The 18,600-nt window shown below is 30.6% G+C and overlaps 1 protein-coding gene across 4 annotated transcripts in view; it reads right to left on the bottom strand.

Annotated features, from left to right (window-relative positions):
- Positions 1-18,600, bottom strand: part of LOC147810080 (uncharacterized) — a 67,586-nt gene that overhangs the window by 39,562 nt on the left and 9,424 nt on the right. The window contains exon 1 of one of the 4 annotated variants that reach the window (XM_087165094.1): positions 5,519-5,863. The exons of the other annotated variants lie outside the window; for them this stretch is intronic. The gene's annotated coding sequence lies outside the window, so the exon portion shown is untranslated. Of the gene's footprint in view, positions 1-5,518; positions 5,864-18,600 lie in introns of those variants that run through there. 4 annotated transcript variants of the gene reach the window in all.

Raw genomic sequence — 18,600 nt, forward strand, 5'->3', positions numbered from 1 at the left:
TATTTTTTGTAAGATTTCAAATTACTCCACAATTTCATACATAAAAAATTAAGAAAATATTTTGATAAATAATATTTTCTTTCAGTTTTTTTACCTGGGAAAATGCCGGACTAACAAAAGCTTGGAAGTGCAAACTTTTCACAAAAATATACAGTACGATAAAATAAAAATAGCATATCGCTTCGCACGGCAATAACATAACTTAAAACCGGCAATACTATAAATTAACTCTATATACCTAACAATTGCAATTAACCATCTGAAAATATGCTTTCGAAATACTTAAGGAACATTAATTTATTTAGTTGAGGGAGGGATAAAGTACGTGAGTTCGTTTATTCATAATGCTTAATATATATCCTTACTTTTTTTTCCTTGTTTGTATAATAAATATAGTATATTACTGTGAATGGCCGAAATTAATGGTTGTTTATTTCCACAATCACATAGTCGCTTTGGTAAATAACCGGAATATATACTAATACTAGTTAAGTGCATTTAACCGGTACTCCGAACACTATTTTTCCGAACAACAGATATTAAAATATCGTATAAATATCAATGAATAAATTTATATAAAATTAGATATACACGCACAGAATTTACGTAATTTAAAAATAGAGCAATTTTGAGGTATATACTCTGCTTAAATATATAATATTAACAAAAATATGCATGAACTTGTGTAAACTAAATAAGAGAAAAATTATTATTACATGAGCAACTTGTTAAAAGGGGGAAAGACTAGATTTTTTTTTTTCAAAACAAATTTCTTGTCGCTATCAAAGCGTTTATGTTTGTTTCTATTTATTGTTTAATTAGTATGAATTAACTATTATACATTTGTTGCAGTTAAAATTTCATAGCTTTTGATAGTTAAGGAAAAGAAAAAAGTAATTTTAAGCATATTGTTACGGAATCTCCTTAAAACTGTAATTTTTATTACTTAATCTTAAGACCTTACAATGAAATCGTAATAATTGCCGATAAATTGTAATAATTTCTCTTTATCGATCTATCTATCCATAACTAATCTATAGATATCTCTATCTAAAGTTTGAATTCTATTCCTTATTTTTTTAATTGACTTTGACCAATTCCTTATTTATAATTTGGTATTTATTTAACTATCATACTAATTTTGTTTAAATAGTTTTCAGCATGTAGTAGATGGGATACATGTATATCCAAAACTACAAGTATAGTTACTATACTTCTAACTATAAGTGTTGAGCATAAATGTGTGTTACCCGGACCCGAGATACCCGGTAAAATTGACAGAGTACCCAGCACCGGGTAATAAAACTCTTGACAAGTCATGGTAAGGAAAATGGGACCGAAGTACATGGTAGTTGCTTCCCCGCAGTATAACCATCCGTTATAAAAGTTTAACAAAGCGATTGAGTGCAGAAAAGTATTAAGACTGAAATATGCTAGAAATAGTTTAAGTTTTAAACAGGTTTAACTTAAGAACTTACACTGACAATAAATTAAATACCACGCTAGTAAAACATAAAAAATCTTCGTCATCTTACATTACATTACCGCTACAAGACATTAGCGGAAGTTAAAATATTCACATTCGAAAAAATAATTATACAAGGTTCCCACTCAATTTTTCAAAAAGATTAAATGACTTTCAACGACCTAAAATCACATTTTTCAAGGACTTATCCGGTACTACAGTTATATACTAAAATACATATCAACCAGATTTTACAATTACGTAGAAGCAAAAATTGTATATTTTTAAAGCACAATGCTTATTTGACAACAAAAAAAGAATTATTTATTAAATTTATCAGCTAATAATTCAAATGGTTGATAGTTACATTGCAGTTTAAAGTCACTTTGGAAAATTCCAATTGACAAATAAAATAAAAAAAAATAAAAATAAATAAATAAAAATTAATTGACATAGGATACTAGCCAACATTTAAAAACTACCATCAGTTAAACTTTTCGTGAAAAATTTAATTAAGTGAATTAAAATTAAAAAAAATCAAAGAATGAATAATGCATATTATGTTAAACAAACATAGTAAATAATTGACAAAGTTTGTCTAATTGCACGGTTATTAAAATATACTTTTTTTAAATATGTTAGATCAAATTTTAGGTTACCGGAAATGTATATAATTAGATAAAATATCAAAATATATTCATTTAACATACCTGTTTCAATTTTAATAACAAATTATTTATTTTGTAACTTAAGAATACCAGTAATATATTTTGAACATAATAAAATCTAATGTAGAACAATATTTTACAGATAATTAAGACTTACCAAGCTTTATTTTCTTTAAAATAGATCCATAAAATGCGAAGCGTTATTTTTAAAATTTTGTGAATATGCGTAATTTTTATTAAATCACATTTATACGAATCTAGATACACCATATTCAAATCAAATTTATAAGAAAGTTGAAGTAAGTCTCGAAGTCACGTATCACAATGTGTGATTTGTAAATTGAGATAGAATTGCGGTGTATGTTTCTTAAATCGGAACAATATTAATAGCAAATCATACAAAACGCACGAACTAACAAGTCGTTAATCACACTGTATCATACATAAATCATTTTGATGTGAATTCTGTTGCGTGATTAGCTAATAGTTTTCATGTGAATGGTGATCATTATGATGCAAATTGCAATTTGTGATTCGAAAAGTGCTTAATATAGAACAGCTATGTATGATTCTTAAATAATTTTGACGAAAATTGTGAATAGTAATTCTTAAATCTCTCTTTTGAGAATCGCATTGCGTGATTTGTAAACTACTAGAATGAGAATTGTAAGGCTGAATTGTAATTGTTCTGAAATTACTTAAATATGTATCACGTTATATGATACAGATATAACTTTAATTGAAATCATGATGCGTGATTGATATATCACTTATATGTGAATCATGATGTGATATTTATAAAATACCTTAATACGAATCCTGATGAGTAATTTGCAAATCACTTTAAAGTAATATTAAATATGTGATTCATTAATCGCTTTAATTTAAATCGCAATTCATAGAACATTTTATATGAAATCTGATCTGAAAATCAAGAATAAATTTAATTTGAATCACAATGTTTATTCATAATCAATGAAACCTGTAGAACTAAATTTTATTTATTAGCTGTAAAAACTTTATGTGAAAATTTTATTATGATAAAAAATTAATTATCATTTGTACATAAGTTAAAAGAACAAATAGGATAACAATATTAATCTGTCATAATAATGAAGTTAGCACATTGAACATATTTCTAATTCGATTTAGCACTATAAATCATTCAAAAACTATGACTACAAAATCTAAAATTTGCTAGAAATTTCAGCTATGAAACATCAGAGAGATGAACAATAATATGGTGTGAAAAATCTAAGAGAGAAAAGTTTTGCATCTTCTTTAACCCCTTTTCACTTCAAGCATTAAAAATTGCATCTATAAGAATTTCTATAATTTTCCTCTGAATTTATTTATTATTTTTACTGCTTTTTTGTAAGGATGATTGGTATTAATTTAATTCCTAAAAAATCAAATACTTTTCAAGCATCCTATGGCAGAATTCAAGGACTTTTTAGGGCCCTGGTTTTTTTCAACAAAATTCAAGGACTTTCAAGATTTTTCAAGTACTGTGGGAACCATGTTATATGTATTTATGATATGTATTGATTTTTTGTTGTATATGTTGCTATGAAGACTTAACTATGGTAAATTTTAAGAAATTAAAACAGAAATGTTTTATTTTTTTTTAATTTATTTTTATCTGAATTCATCGAATTCTTTCATTGGAAATAAGGAATACGTAAGAATCGTTTTGGTTTTGCAAGAAATTTTTAACTGTATATGACATAGCGTCACTGTGAAACAAAACTAATTTAAATTTAAGAAACAATTATTCATTATAATATAAATCTATTTTTATAAAAACAACTCATTCGAATCAGTAAGTGGTTCGAATAGTGTGGGGAAAAAATTAGATTAGTTGAAGGAACCCCTGCGATCTTTTCACTAAATCTAGAGTTCCGTGGAACACTTTTTGGGAATCACTGGCTTAGAAATTTCACTCGAAAGAATCAAACTAAGGTGAAACATGAGAAGTTTTTTTTTCTTTCAGCTGTGATAAAATGTGATTTATTCTGCATGGACAAAATTAAAAATTTACTTTTAACTTTTTAAATTGAATTTTATTTTGCTTGATATAAGATAAAATACAAAAATTAAACAAATTCAAATTTACTCGGAAATCTAAGTTATTACGTATTAAATTTATCCAACACTTTTAAACATAATCTAATTGTTTCTAATCATAGATTCATTTTTTTTTTAAATATTTTGACGACCATAGTAGGGAAATTAATAAGGTAAGACGTATGAAATGGTTATTCAGCCTGAAAGTTAAAACTTAAACTTTAGTTATCCAGGCAGTTGTGAAAATTTCGATTTGGCTGCTTGTAGCTAGCAGGAAGTGATCGAAACTATTATAATAAACAGTACAAAGCTCTAATATTCAAAAATAATAAATTCTATAATTTAAGTGTTATTAGCTAGTCGAAAAATTTAAATTTTGATTTAGGATAATAAATTTCTTTTGGTGATAAATTCTATGTTTTGTCTGTAAAGAACTGTTCGAAATTTCTGTCTACCATCACGTTTCTCTAGTTAAAATATGACCTAGTCGAAAAATTCTGATAATTTAGATTGACTTTAAATTGTCGGTAACATTGCAGATTCTGCTTGTAGTGATCAAGAAATGAATGAAACTCGCATGAGACAATCAGTTCTGATTTAGTGTGTTTTAACTATTAATCGGAAAACTTAGATTTGCTAGAAATGTTTACTTTTTTCTAAAAAGGTTGAAAGAATTTTGTTTTTGTTGGACCTGAAACAAAGTGCAAAATTTAAAATAAATCGGTTGAATATTATCATATATCATTTTTAAAATTTGTATCGTTGTTTCGAACTTGTCCGAGTAACTGTGGAGGAAGGAAAAAAAATTGAATAAACAACTATCAGTTTTTTTTTTCTTTTCTTGAGAACTATTCAATCGCGTTTGCCAAATAAAAAAGTTAATTAAAAGTTAATGTTTAAAAAAGTTACACCAGTTTCTAATAATTGGAATATTCCGGCTATAGCGTTTGATAAATTTTTATCAATACACTCTTAAAAAATAATTATAGTTCAGAATATTTAAGTTTAAAATCACTATGATCATTTAATAAATGGACATTTTGTATAAAAATATTTTATTTTAATATTTACTTGCATTATCGGTCAGATAGTAGCATATCTTAGTTCTTTTACAAATCAGCATTTAACTTTGAATTGAGTTGGGCAAAATAAACCATCTAAGTGATTCGAATCTATAGAATCTGTTTACCTTGGTAATCATTAATAAAAAATCTAAAGAGCAACTGTTTAGTTCAACTTTTATCCGCGACATTTAAAACTTAGAACATGTTTTTTTAAGAAAAGCTAAAATTAAAGATAAAAGATAAAATGTACTCACGTTAATAATTATTATCAATTAGAAGTCGAAATATTTAAATTTCTCCTGATATTTTTCAGTATAAAATTTTATATTAAATAGCTTTGTATACACTCGCTTTCGAAAATCGAATTGAGAGAATACTATTTTGCAAATTCTGAAAGCAATTAAAGGGTTACCAGATTACGTTCGAAAAACGCCAAATCTCAAAACACAACAGCGCCAAATCACAAGTTATGTGCGTACATTTATACCAGCGAAATCTGGAGGACAAAAAATACTTTTTACAAAACTTTTGAGATATTAAAATCGGGACGAACTTTTGAAATTTATTTTTAAAAAAATGCATTCCTTCAACTGATTTTGTATAGTGTTGTAGTGACAATTTTTTCAGAAGGGGAACCTTAAAAATTCCAAACTTTCATCCAGACTTTTTTCTTTCTCTTTTAAGTTATTAACTACACTTGGGTGAAACTGTTCACCAAATTACAACCGTTTTAAAGTTTTTTTTTTCCAACTTAATTTAAATTTAAATACTATTTTAATGCTAAGTGAAAAAAATAATCAATTATTAAAAAATGCGAGTCTCTTATAGCTAGTAAAAATGTTAAGATATATTTAAAATAATTCTAATATTTTGCTTTTTTTTTAATTTTGTGCTTTATGGCTCAGCTAGTTATATTGAAGAGAAAAAAAAGTCATTATCAATCTTAATTTGAAAATATGTTTTCGTGTCAAATATGCGATTTTTGACTAATAGCATTACGTCCGCGAGCTTTTTATTTAGGACGCTGTTAAAAAAACGTGCTTTTAAGGAAAGGGACCAAAAAAAAAAATCTTTTTCAAGAACTAAACAAGTAATTCGGTACTTTTTTTAAGCATAATCATTGCGGATAAAATCCCAGTCAGGATGGATATTACAGTTGTAACTTTTTAAGCAATTCAGCACACTAAACAATTAAGTGATTTTTATAAAACTAAATTCATATAAAGTCAAATCAATATCACTATCATTAATTTATAAGAACCGGTAAAAGAATGACTCTAAAAAACAACTGTTGGCTTTAAAAAAATTTTATAAAAAAGACTAGTCCCGTAGTGGACTGATCGTAAAGACACGGTTAACAGTAGAACACCGAAGTCAAGCATCACTGGCTGCGGTCAGTAAGCGGGTGGGTAACCACTTTGATCAGCCTGCGTAGGGACCGAGGGTGCACGTTATCGTTTCTCATTAAACTGTTCTACCGTAAAGTACTCGACTTCGCACGCCAGTCGTCGGCCTGCCAAAGTAGGGGAGCCATCCCCTCAGCATAGCATCAAAATTGGAGTGGCATGTCCTCGGATCCTCCCCTGGGATGTTTCCCGACACAAAAATTACTTTACATTATTTTAGTTGCATGAAGACATGTCAGGTCCTGTAGCTTATACAGGCGGGTAAAGAGTTTCGATTTTTTTTTTTTTTTTTACATGTTTTAGTCTATTTTTAGTCTTTAGATTTCCCAGAATCTAGTAAGGGCACAAAACTATTATGTGCATTATTTGATGTATCATTTTCTGTAGACTCATCCCTCGTTCGGATTCTGCATTTAGTAAAGGCAAAGCGAGACGTGATCACTTTTCAATAGTTTTATTGATTCATTCATATTTAAATGTATTTCCTTCAAAGCCGAATAAATATTAAAAAGTATTCGTGATACAAAAATATACATGATTCGAAAAATTTTCAGAATTTATGACACCAATTACAGACACACACAAATACAAATTTTTACCTAAAAACAAAGTGTTAAATCATTTTTAGAAAACTACCTACATTTATATATAGGTAGTTTTCAAAAATGATTATCTATTTAAAAATGGCCATATTAATATATTGGCAGTTTATTTACGCTTACCTGAAATTAAAAAAAACTTTAGACCTGATATAACTTGAATATCGCAAGCAACTAATAAAAAAATATGCGCAGTTGTGGCAGGCTACTGTTTTAAACAAACAAATTAAATTTTTTAAATCATATTTTTTTCTTTAACTAATCACTGAGTGAAGATAAAGCCCTGAATGTTTTTAAACAATTAATTTCAGAAATAAAATTATCTGACATTTAGTTATTGCAATTTTCCATCAAAAAAGGATATTTTCTTTAAATTTGATAATTCAAATATAATATTTTGAGAGAAACAAAATTATTGAATGGAGAGACATATATTGTTAGTTAGTTATAATTTTTTGCGCAAAAGCCAAAGAAGGTTATACCCACGCTTAACGCCTGGTCAAAAGTCTGTTTAAAAATTTCGAAAGAATGCAGTGTCTTTAAGATATTCAACAAGTTTTTTACGAGGATCGTCTCCAATTAAAGTCAATAATTCTGGATATTCACTGTTAAAATGCCGTTTTCTCTTCATTTTAAAATTGGAACACTGGTTCAAGGTACTCTACAACTGGTGCAAATAGGCACGTTAAGTAAAAGGTGTTTGTGGTCAAGACATACATTGTAAAAACTTCCACTGCTTATTCTTACTTAGCTTAATAATTACTATAATTAGTTACCATTCCATGATTCTCGACCGATACAGTGGGCATTTTTTAAGCTTCTATTTAATAAAAAGAAAAACATTTTCCTTGAATATAAGTGGTGCCGAAATCAAATTTATCCAGGTTCACCGGACTCATTGGAGATTAAAGTTTAGACACGGTTGCGTATCGATAGGCTTCAATAGTATGATTAGTTCCTCGAGAAACGCATCTGGCAATACAAAAAATTTTGTAGTATAGGAAATGGAGAATTAAAGTTAGTTTTCAGCTCTGTTTTGAGTGTATTTTTTTGCATAACTGAATTTCGTATTCAATTCATTTAATGAGATCTCGCAAGTGAAAACTTGGATTTAAAATAATTTCTGCAGCTTCCATTAGAAAAACTGTACAACAATTTGAAATTTTGCCTGGAGATAACTAAGGAGAACAATGATGCGGGTAACTTGTAATATTTAAAAAAAAGCGAGAACACATCATGTTTTTATTACTGCTTCTAATCAATTTGCAAAGCTACATAAGACCTTAAAAAAACATCAGTGTAGGATATACCGGGCAGTGGCACTAGACCTAGTATATATTTCAACCAAAGGTCTACTTAAGTGCCATTGCCCGGCATATCCTACACTGATGTTTTTTTAAGGTCAAGTGCCACTGCCCAGTATACAGTTGCCCGATACTCCAAACACTGATGTTTCTTCTAATCTATCGTCAATAAGTATTAAAATATCGAATAAATGTAATTATATCCATGAATAAATTATTATAAAATCGGATGTAATAAATATTTCGGACATTCACCTATGTGATTGTCAACATTCACCGGTGAAAGTCAACATCCACCGATTTCGGTCATTCACAGTAACATGCACATCATTTACATAATAGCCTCATCAGGACGTTTATTTCATACTTTGCCTAAATAGCATTTGAAATTCTATAGAATGCCTAGGCATTTTATACAATACCCTAGGGAAAGTATGTAATACTTCTCACATTTCATACTCTGCCTAAAAACATCCGGCATTCTATACAATGCCGGCGTTTCATACTTTGCCGGTAACATATACAATATATGAGTGACAGTTTATTGCTTTAACATTTTCTTTATGTATTACGCACTTAAAAAAGTAAAAAATAATAAGTTTAAGCAAAGAAATAGTTTATTTACGTTACAATTTTGTAAAACAAATAGTAAAAAAATTCTTTTAAATATTATTTTTAAATATTGACTAAGTTTGGGGTTCGAACCGTGGAACCTCATGACTGGCAATTTGTTGCTTTCTATCACTTTAACCATCTGAACACACTAAGTATCCGACCTATAAAAAACTTTTTTATGTAAAAGAATGTATAGCGTACGGTAGAGTTTAAGATTAGCTGCAGAAATATACAATTGAAAAAAAAAGAAAAAACACTTCTTTACACGCACATCTTTTAGTTTAATCTGTCATGTCTAAATCTTAAAGAACGATTAAGACTTTTTAGATTTTAAAGGACAGTTCATTTAAAAGTATGTGATGTGTAGCGAACAAAATAGAAAAGCTAACACCCTAAAAAATTTTTTCACGTGATGATAATATTTTCACGGACTAGAACTCAATCTTAATAGTACATAGTTAGCTTAACATTAAACGCACTATTTGATTAGTCTAAACCATTGTTTCTCAACGGGGGCGGTGGGAGTATGACGAGGGGCGGTAGGGGGGCGATGAGCATGTTTTGTTATTCAAATTTAACTTTTATAACTCTCAAATAAAGTTATTAAATTAAGATTTATGTAATAAATAAAATTAATCTACAACTAATATTAAGGAAAAAAGATTAAACTAATATAATAAATTAAGATTATCTGATACACCATTTGTACCACAAATAAAACGAACTTATGCGACACAGCGTAGCGCAGGAGTCAGTAGTTTTTTCCTCTGATTCATTCAAGCCATTTAGGGAAAATTGAAGTGCATGTGATTTTAGTATGACTGCTCGATTTGACCCGAGTTTCTTACGATGGTTTTCGTTCTCTTCAATTAAGTCCCCCCCCCCAGTTCGATTAGGTTTTATTCTTTATTTCGCCAGGTACGTGGGTGAATTAGTTCTTTATCGTAAATTATTTACTAATTTGAAGAAATAGTTGATTTTATTTCATCGTTGTATTTTGATGCCACTAACAATGTCAGTTAAATAAGTGCCGTCAATAAAGTGTCACGTACTTGAAGTTTGGATTTGCTCAATCGCTGTCAAACTCTCAACTACCCATGTGTTTATTTTATAACAAAATTTTATCTAATGTGGCAATGGAAACTTTTCATTAGCAGGAGCATTTGCAAAAAATTCATCCTGAGAAACAAAAGAAAGATTTGTCATTTCTCCTAACATCAAAGTCAAGTTTCTGAAGGCACCTACGGTCTCAGGCTTATTAGCAACCTCATCACAAAAATGCGACGAATATTTGATTGCCTCTTATAATACATAAAAATTAATTTCTAAATTTGGGAAAGCTCATACCATCAGCAAAGAGTTGATACTGTCGAGGAAGTTTTAGAAACAGTTTCACACCATCCAGCCGCAGCGAATTTTATCAAAAATATGCAATTAAGCAACGATACAGTACTGTGATGAATTGATGAGATGGCTGAAGAGGTTGAAGTTACCGTATGCAAACTTTTGATATCCAACGAATTTTCCTTTCAAGTTGGTGAATCAACCTTGCCAAGTAATGTAGGCTTTACTGTTGGCCTATGTTTGGTTTGTGAAGGAAAGAAAAGTTATTGAGGCGAGGCTTTTTGCTTTATTGTAGATACCAAAGGTGAATCTATTTTCAATACTGTGAAATATTATTTTAAAGAGCAAAACATTCCTCTTGTGAATATTTTGTTTCCTGTCACTGACGAACTCCTACAATAGTGGATTGACAGGTTGGGTTTATCGCTGTTTAGAAGAGGGAGTTGACAGATATTTTTGCTGTTCACTGCGTGATTAACAGACAGTATTTAGTAGGAAAAAATAAAAGCGACAGTTGGCATTAGTCATAACAATGTGTTATACCTGCTGTGAACAAAATTAGCAATAATGCTTGCAAAGATTGATTATTCAAGCAGCTATGTAGGAAAAACGATAAGGAATGTCACTTGCTCCTACGATTCACCGAGATTCACTGACTTTCCAAAGGTGTATGCCTCAATAGGTTTTGGAATCTTTTCGACTCTGATCTTGAGTTCCTCGAAGACAGAGCTTTAGCTCTGTTATTTGCAAAATTTAATGGCTTTAATTTACAACTTCAAGTCAACGAGCTCATTTTGATCCCTACAAAATCAGTTATTTCTACCTTTTCAAGGGACTTGCGTCTTCAACTCACTGAAAATATTGAACCGAACGTTATACTGATATGGTTACTTGATTGTTTCGTTGATACTACTTTTTAACGCAAAAAATTATTTTTGGGTTTTTTTTTTTAATTAAGAGTAAATTACTATTAAATTTGATTTCCGTTACCGTATTTATTTTGACAAATTGACTGCGATTACCCTCCGGGATAAAAGTATCGAGTTAATGTACGCATTAATTTTAAAAAACAAAACAAAACAAATTTAAAGCTTAAAAAACTGGATTTTCACAAAGGGGGGCGTTGAAATGATTTTTCCTCCTTAAGGGGGCGGCAACGTTAAAAAGTTTGAGAATCTATGGTCTAAACGATATAGATTTACAATTTACTTTTTGATACGGTAAGGAAATAACGATTGCGAATCTTAAAAATTCAATTGAGGTTTTCCATACAACCCTATTTGGAGAAATTTCTCATAAAAAATCAATTTAATATACTTTTATTTCATTAATTATGGAATTTTCATGTCTCTATTTTGTATTTTAATTTTTTTTATATATAAGATTCAAAAATTCACTTTTTAAGAAGAAACAACAATCCCATATTTTTTTTTTTCATTTTTGTAATTTTTGATCTGCAAAATATATTCACAAGACTATCCTTTCTTAATCAGTTTTAAAAATAAATTTAGGGCCGGGATAGCCTGGTCGGTAGGGCGCAGGGCCCCTGTCCGAGAGTTCGAACCCCGCCGGCCGAAGATTCCCCGTGTAAAGTGACTGATGCACGTTAAATCTGTCGAGTCGCAAAAGTCCTCCATGTTCCCATAACACAGTGTTTCTCAAAGTGTGGTACACGTACCCCCAGGGGTACGGGAACAGTTTAGCGGGGGTACGCGTTCTTATGCAAAATATCTTGCAACAAACAAAAATTTCAATTTTTTTTAAAAAACAAAACTAGCCATGAAAATTTACGATTACGCATTTTTTATAGGCTATTTTTTTGCAGAGTTAACAGCTAATCATTAGTGGTGTGAACAGCCAGTTGCAATTTTTAATTTTTGTGCAATTTTTTTATAGTAAAAAATACATTTATTTTTTTATTAGTGGTACACAGCTTGACGAAAAATTTAGAAAGGGTACACAAAAGTCATAAGTTTGGGAAACACTTCCATAACAAATCAACGCCTCTGGGGGTACTGTATTGGCGATCGATCGTTCTCTGATTCAGGTCAAAATTACGATCTGTAGATGAATGAATGGGTCCGCTCTATAAACGGGTGTGGCAGAAGTCGAATTCTTGGCCATAGATGGTACCCTCTCTGCCTAAACAGGCATACGTCAACAACTCAACAAAAATAAATTTTCATACTTTAAAGCCTTCTGATAGAATATAGTAATCAGAATTTTTTTCTCTTTATTATTTGCTTTTATTTATTTATTTTTATAACGCTTTTAGCTAAGGAAGTTCGAAAAAGTTCTTTTTAATTTACTTATTAGCCAAATAAAAATCTAAAACTTGTATAGATACTACGTAAAAGAAGACGAAAAAAAATTTATTATTCTTGTAAAAGATTAACGAATAAAATCTACAGTTGTTGCAAGTATACATTTACTTAATTTTTAGAGTGACTGCAAAATTCTGTCTTTGCATTCAAGTTATCGTTAATTAGGTGATATTCCTTTTCTCCACTCATCTTTCCTGTAAATAAGTTTTCCAGATAAGAGTGTCAATATGCAGGGAAAATTCATTGCTTTCTAAAGATGATGCCGTTTAAAATTTGCGATAAAAATGTTTTACAATCTAATCTCATGGTATATTATGTATATCATATCTCCAACGAAAACATGGAGGGTGTGTGTTTTCAGCAGCCTCTTTCGATAATAATCAGTTACTATAATTAATCTACAACGCTTCAAATTGAAGATCACGTCTAATTCACTCTGTAAGCCGCACATAAAGAACATATTTTCTTCGTCCACAACGATTTGCTGTTTAAGAATATTGGCGAGCAAATTATATTTAGCATACAGCTCATACACTTGATGGTGATTAGTTTGAGTTTTAGGGCGATTATATTCGTACGAACCATTGCAGGGGGAAAAGAAAAATATTGCTTTAACGATACTTGATTGTTTGTTCTACAAAATCTTAAACATATTATCTTAACTTTCCACGCTCCTGTAATGAATAAAATGTTGAATTTTATTTATTCATTATTATTTTTTTGGATTACTGTTTGTCTTATGTATGTGTGCGAAATATTGATGATATTACTAAAATCGGTATTTCCAAATGGACATTTTCTAGAAAAATTATTCCCGTGGAATGTGCGGTGGAATGATCGTAAAGACACAGTTCGTAGCAGAACACGGAAATCAAGATCACTGAAGTGGATGGGTGACCACTCTGATCAGTCTGCGTAGACACCAAGGGTGCGCGTTATCGGTCCTCCTTAAACAATTTTATCGTAAAGTGCTTGTCTTCGAGCGCAGGTTATTGGGCTACCAAAGCAGGGGGGGGAGGAGACCCTCTGCAGAGAATCAAAATTGTGATGGCATGTCTTCGGATCATCCTCGGCGATGTTTTCTAGACCATGGCAAATAGTCCATCTTACAGATCTAGTGCGACGTAAATGAAATACCTACCTATGAAGAATAAATTCCAAATACAATATCTAGGTTCAACCAACAAAGGCAATGGAGACTTTATCTTTGCAGAGAGGCTTTTTCTTAATTTATCTCAGCTCTTCTAATAAATTGTTACGTAAAGTGTCACACGCAAATCTTGATTACCAGAATTGTAGTTTTGTTATCACTGAATCCTTTGAAGAATTTGGACAATCCACAGAATAAAATTTGAACCTTTTTAAAACAATATTTCGTACAAATATTCTTCTGTGTTTCTCAAAAATATGTGCATCATTGTAAGACGACACATTATTTTATTTCAATGACTGAATTTTCAAAAAAGGCGAAATATTTATTTTAAAAAAAATTAAACTTTTAGAGAATCGGAGTTCTTGATAAAAAAGGCTGAAATTTGAGAGACGAAAGCGAAAAAGGCGGAAATCCGTTTAAAAGCTGAAAAATCTCATCCCTGTGTCTTTAACTTTTTATGGCTTTCTCTTTCGTTTTTATTTCTTTATTTAATACTTTTGCTTTAGTATTTCGGAGAAAAAATAACCTTTTCTGACTTCCTTTGTTGTAAAAAAAAAAAAAAAATAGAGCTTTATGCATAAGTAAAAATATGGTTTAAAACAGGATTTGAAAAAACTCAGAAATTTTTCCCGTCCCCGAGGACGGCTTGTCCAACAATGAACCCGTCCTCCTTTGAAACTAACCCGTAGCTTCTAAATAAGTAAAAATATAATTTTCTCTTATTTATTACAAACATTTATATAAATTGCACAATGGATTAGTAGTTACAAGGATTACATTATACAGTAATAAAAGAAATACTAGGTTACTGATAGTAACCTAGTATTTCTTTTATGAAATCATTTATTTCTTTTCTGAAATAATTTAAAGGTCAAGTTATCTGGAATGTCAATTTATCCGTGGGTACTGCGTTTTTTAAATGAATCAAATATGACGTTTGCCAGTTCCACAATCAAGCCAATGATTTACAGAGGTTTCTGCACAGAAATCTGAGAGGGGTTTTCCATTTAGGTAGATGTTCATAATTGCCTTTAAAGTTTCTTGTTTAAGACAAGTACGTAACGTGCTTTTTTGTAAGTTCATTGCTGAAAAGCCCCTTTCAACCGCTGCAGTACTCCCAGATAGAGAAAACATCAATTCTAACATGCGCAGTATGTTGCTGTATTGTGGGTCATTTTTCTGCCCTGTAACCTGTAAGACTCTTGTAAGATAACAAAAATTGAAAATGCATCACGAACATTAACGGGAAAATGGCCGTCCACGCGGACGTCGGATTCCAGAAATTCGTTGTCCGCGGAGAATTTTTGACCGCCGAGGACTAGATTAGTGTGTGGTGATCTATAATTACTTTTACTTTTCTTTATCTGCCAATCACAATTTCACGAAGTGAAACATTTAAATTGAAAACATATTCTTGGAGAGTATTAAAAACAAAAAGAAATCTAAACGTCCCACACAAACAAAACCTAATGAAATCCTTCAGTGGAGTGAGGTAGCGGAACATGCATTTTCAGAAAAGGAAGCTCTTGCTACAGCAACTTTAATACGACACCCAATTCGAGGTGCAAAAATTTGTGTTCACGTAGATGCCAGTGACCTTTCCGTAGGTGGTTCAGTCAGGCAATTCAACAATGATGCATGGGAACCCATTGCCTTCATGACAGTGAAACTCAACAAGAGTCAAAAAAATTGGTCTACCTACGATCGTGAACTATTGGCTATTTACACATCTGTAAAAAAATTTCGGCACTTACTGGAAGGTCGTAAATTTTACAATATTTACAGATCAAAATCCACTCATTTATGCCTTCAAACAGAAGCCCGAAAAACGCTCATTACGTCAACTGCGACATTTGAACTATATTTCCCAATTTTCTACAGACATTCGCCACAAAAAGGGCACCGAGAATCAAGTGGCGGAAGCACTGTCCCGCATCGAAATAGACTGCATCTCTAACAATTCCTTGAGCACAAGGAGATGATCCAGAATTAAAATCACTGCTTAAAAAGTCTACTTCACTGAAATTGGAACAAACTTTCATTCCCACATTAAATATGCAACTATATTGTGATGTTTCAACTGGTAAACCTCGTCCAAAACAGTATCGTAATATCATTTTCAATCAACTTCACGGACTTTCTCATCCAGGAATCTCTGCGACAAAAAAGTTGATCAGTGATAAATATGTGTTTCCAAATATGCACAAGTACATCACAGAGCAAGTCAGAGCATGTAAGAAATTTTATATCGTGATGCATCGTCAGTTTTGCATCGCGATATAGTATTTTTGAAATTCATTTACTTATAAGGCGCAGAAAGTCGGATTTCTATCAAAACTTCATACTCAGATTGATTTCAATCAATTTATGAATTTGATGTATATGTTTTGCTTAAGAAAGATATTAATGTTATATTTTCTAAAAATGATCGCGCAAATAACGAAAGATTTCTTAGTTTAAAAATAAATAATAAAAAAATAAATAAAATTGAAATTTATCAATATATTTACCTAACAATATAGAAAGAAAATTTAAAAAATAAATTCGTTAAAAATTATTTGTATGCTTAAAACAAAGTGCTTAATAAATTAAACAAAAGAAAAAAACACACTTTTAAAACAACACTATTTTTTATCGTTATTATTTCACATGAATAATAAAGTTAAATTGAATAATTACCGAATTCTGAACGAAAAAACAAAGTAAGGTTTAATTTCTTAAAAATAAAAACAAAAGAATTATGATATTCGATAATATATTCAACAGACAATATTGAAAGAAAATTAAAAAACACGATTATACTCTTTAATAAAACGAAGTGCTAAATGATTTTAAAAAAAGAAGTCGCAATCGCAAATATTACTAATTTTTTTGAATGAACAAAGTGGATTGACTTATGTCCAAATCCAAAAGAGGAAAAATAAGTTTTGTTATAATTTTATTTATAAAAATGAAAACAACTAAAGATTTATAAATTTAAAATCAGTAATAAAAACCCATTAAATTATTATTTTATCCAAAAAGTTTTTAATAAATTAAAATAACGTAAAAAATAGCCTAACAAAGTTAATTACTTTTTAATTTAATTCTTTATGGGCACCTTAAATTAGATTTCCGTTTGTAATAAATTCAATAATGTAAAATAATACTTAAACATATAATATCAAAATTAATTTTCACATTTAAAAATAAAAAAGAAAGTTTTGTTTAAAAAAAAAATTAACCTTATTAATTAAGAAACACTTCTTTATATATTCTTTTCAATAATAGGTTACGTTCAGAACAAGGTAACGACGATCACAAAGTCAGTCCCACTGAAAATAATCTACAAGAAACGATATCAAGTAGCGACAAAGGAGAAAAAAAAACTAAGATGTGCGGAAACGAACATGCGAGATCACGATATATGTTCTCAAAACTGATTCTGATTCTACCGCTCATCAATCAAGGCCGTTTCAATATAACGATACGAACATAGTCTTCCCCAGCGCGAGTTGGCATCGGAACGTAAGAGATCCTTGCGTGTCTTGTATCGCTATATCGTATGTATATCGTTCGTCTTCTTTACTCGACGGCTTAAATCAGATTTCTGATGCATCGCCTGGAACGAAAGTCGCTGTATCGGCCTGCCGATACAGGCGTTAAATCGATATGTCGCGATATATCGATTTATAGCCCAGTCCTACTCACAACCATCGATCGCTTCACTAGATGACCTGAAGTGATACCAATTCCAGAAGCTTCCACAGTGTGTAAACCCCTTTTCAACGTGTGTATTTCCCGTTTCGGTTGTCCCTCTACAATTACAACTGATCAAGGCAGACAACTAGAATCTTCTCTTTTTCATGGTACAAACCGCATCCGTACAACAGCCTATCATCCAATGTCAAATGGCATTATTGAACGATTTCATCGTCACATGAAAAGCTCATTAAAGACCCACGAAAATCCTAGATGGACTGACACATTGCCTATCATTTTATTAGGAATTCGGACCACCTTCAAAAGTGATTTGAAAGCCACCAGTGCTGAACTTGTGTATGGAAAATCTCTCGTGTTACCAGCAGATATGTTCAACGAATTTGATAACAAGCAGTGCATAGACACAAATCTCAAATGAATAAGCTCAACCCTGTCAGTGTTTCCCGACATGGGAAAAGCCCTATTTTTATGCACCTTGATATACAACACTGCACTCATGCTTTCTTATGCACTGATTATCAACAACCTCCTTTAAGCCAACCGTACACCGGACCTCACAAAGCACTTCAACGATCCCAAAAAGCAATAACCATCCAACTGAAAGACCGCTCGTCTACAGTTTCACTGGATCGTGTGAAACCGGCATATCTTTTAAAGGAATCAAAACAATCTCTGCTGGTGAATAAATCTCTTAAATCTCTTTTTTTTTTAAAGTCTGTGTTCATTTTTTTATTTGTCAGTCTCATTTCTATACTTATCTAGATACTCGAAAATGACTTGTTCAATTAATTATTTCCGTTTTTTCTTCTTCCTCTTTGTATTGTATTACATAGTCTTGAATAAAGGTTTTTTGAATCCTTAAAAAAAAAAACTTAAAAAAGATGTTTTA

Source organism: Parasteatoda tepidariorum, chromosome 5 (assembly GCF_982258835.1).
Source record: "Parasteatoda tepidariorum strain Cologne lab strain chromosome 5, Ptep-v5.0, whole genome shotgun sequence".
NCBI classification, from domain to species: domain Eukaryota; kingdom Metazoa; phylum Arthropoda; class Arachnida; order Araneae; family Theridiidae; genus Parasteatoda; species Parasteatoda tepidariorum.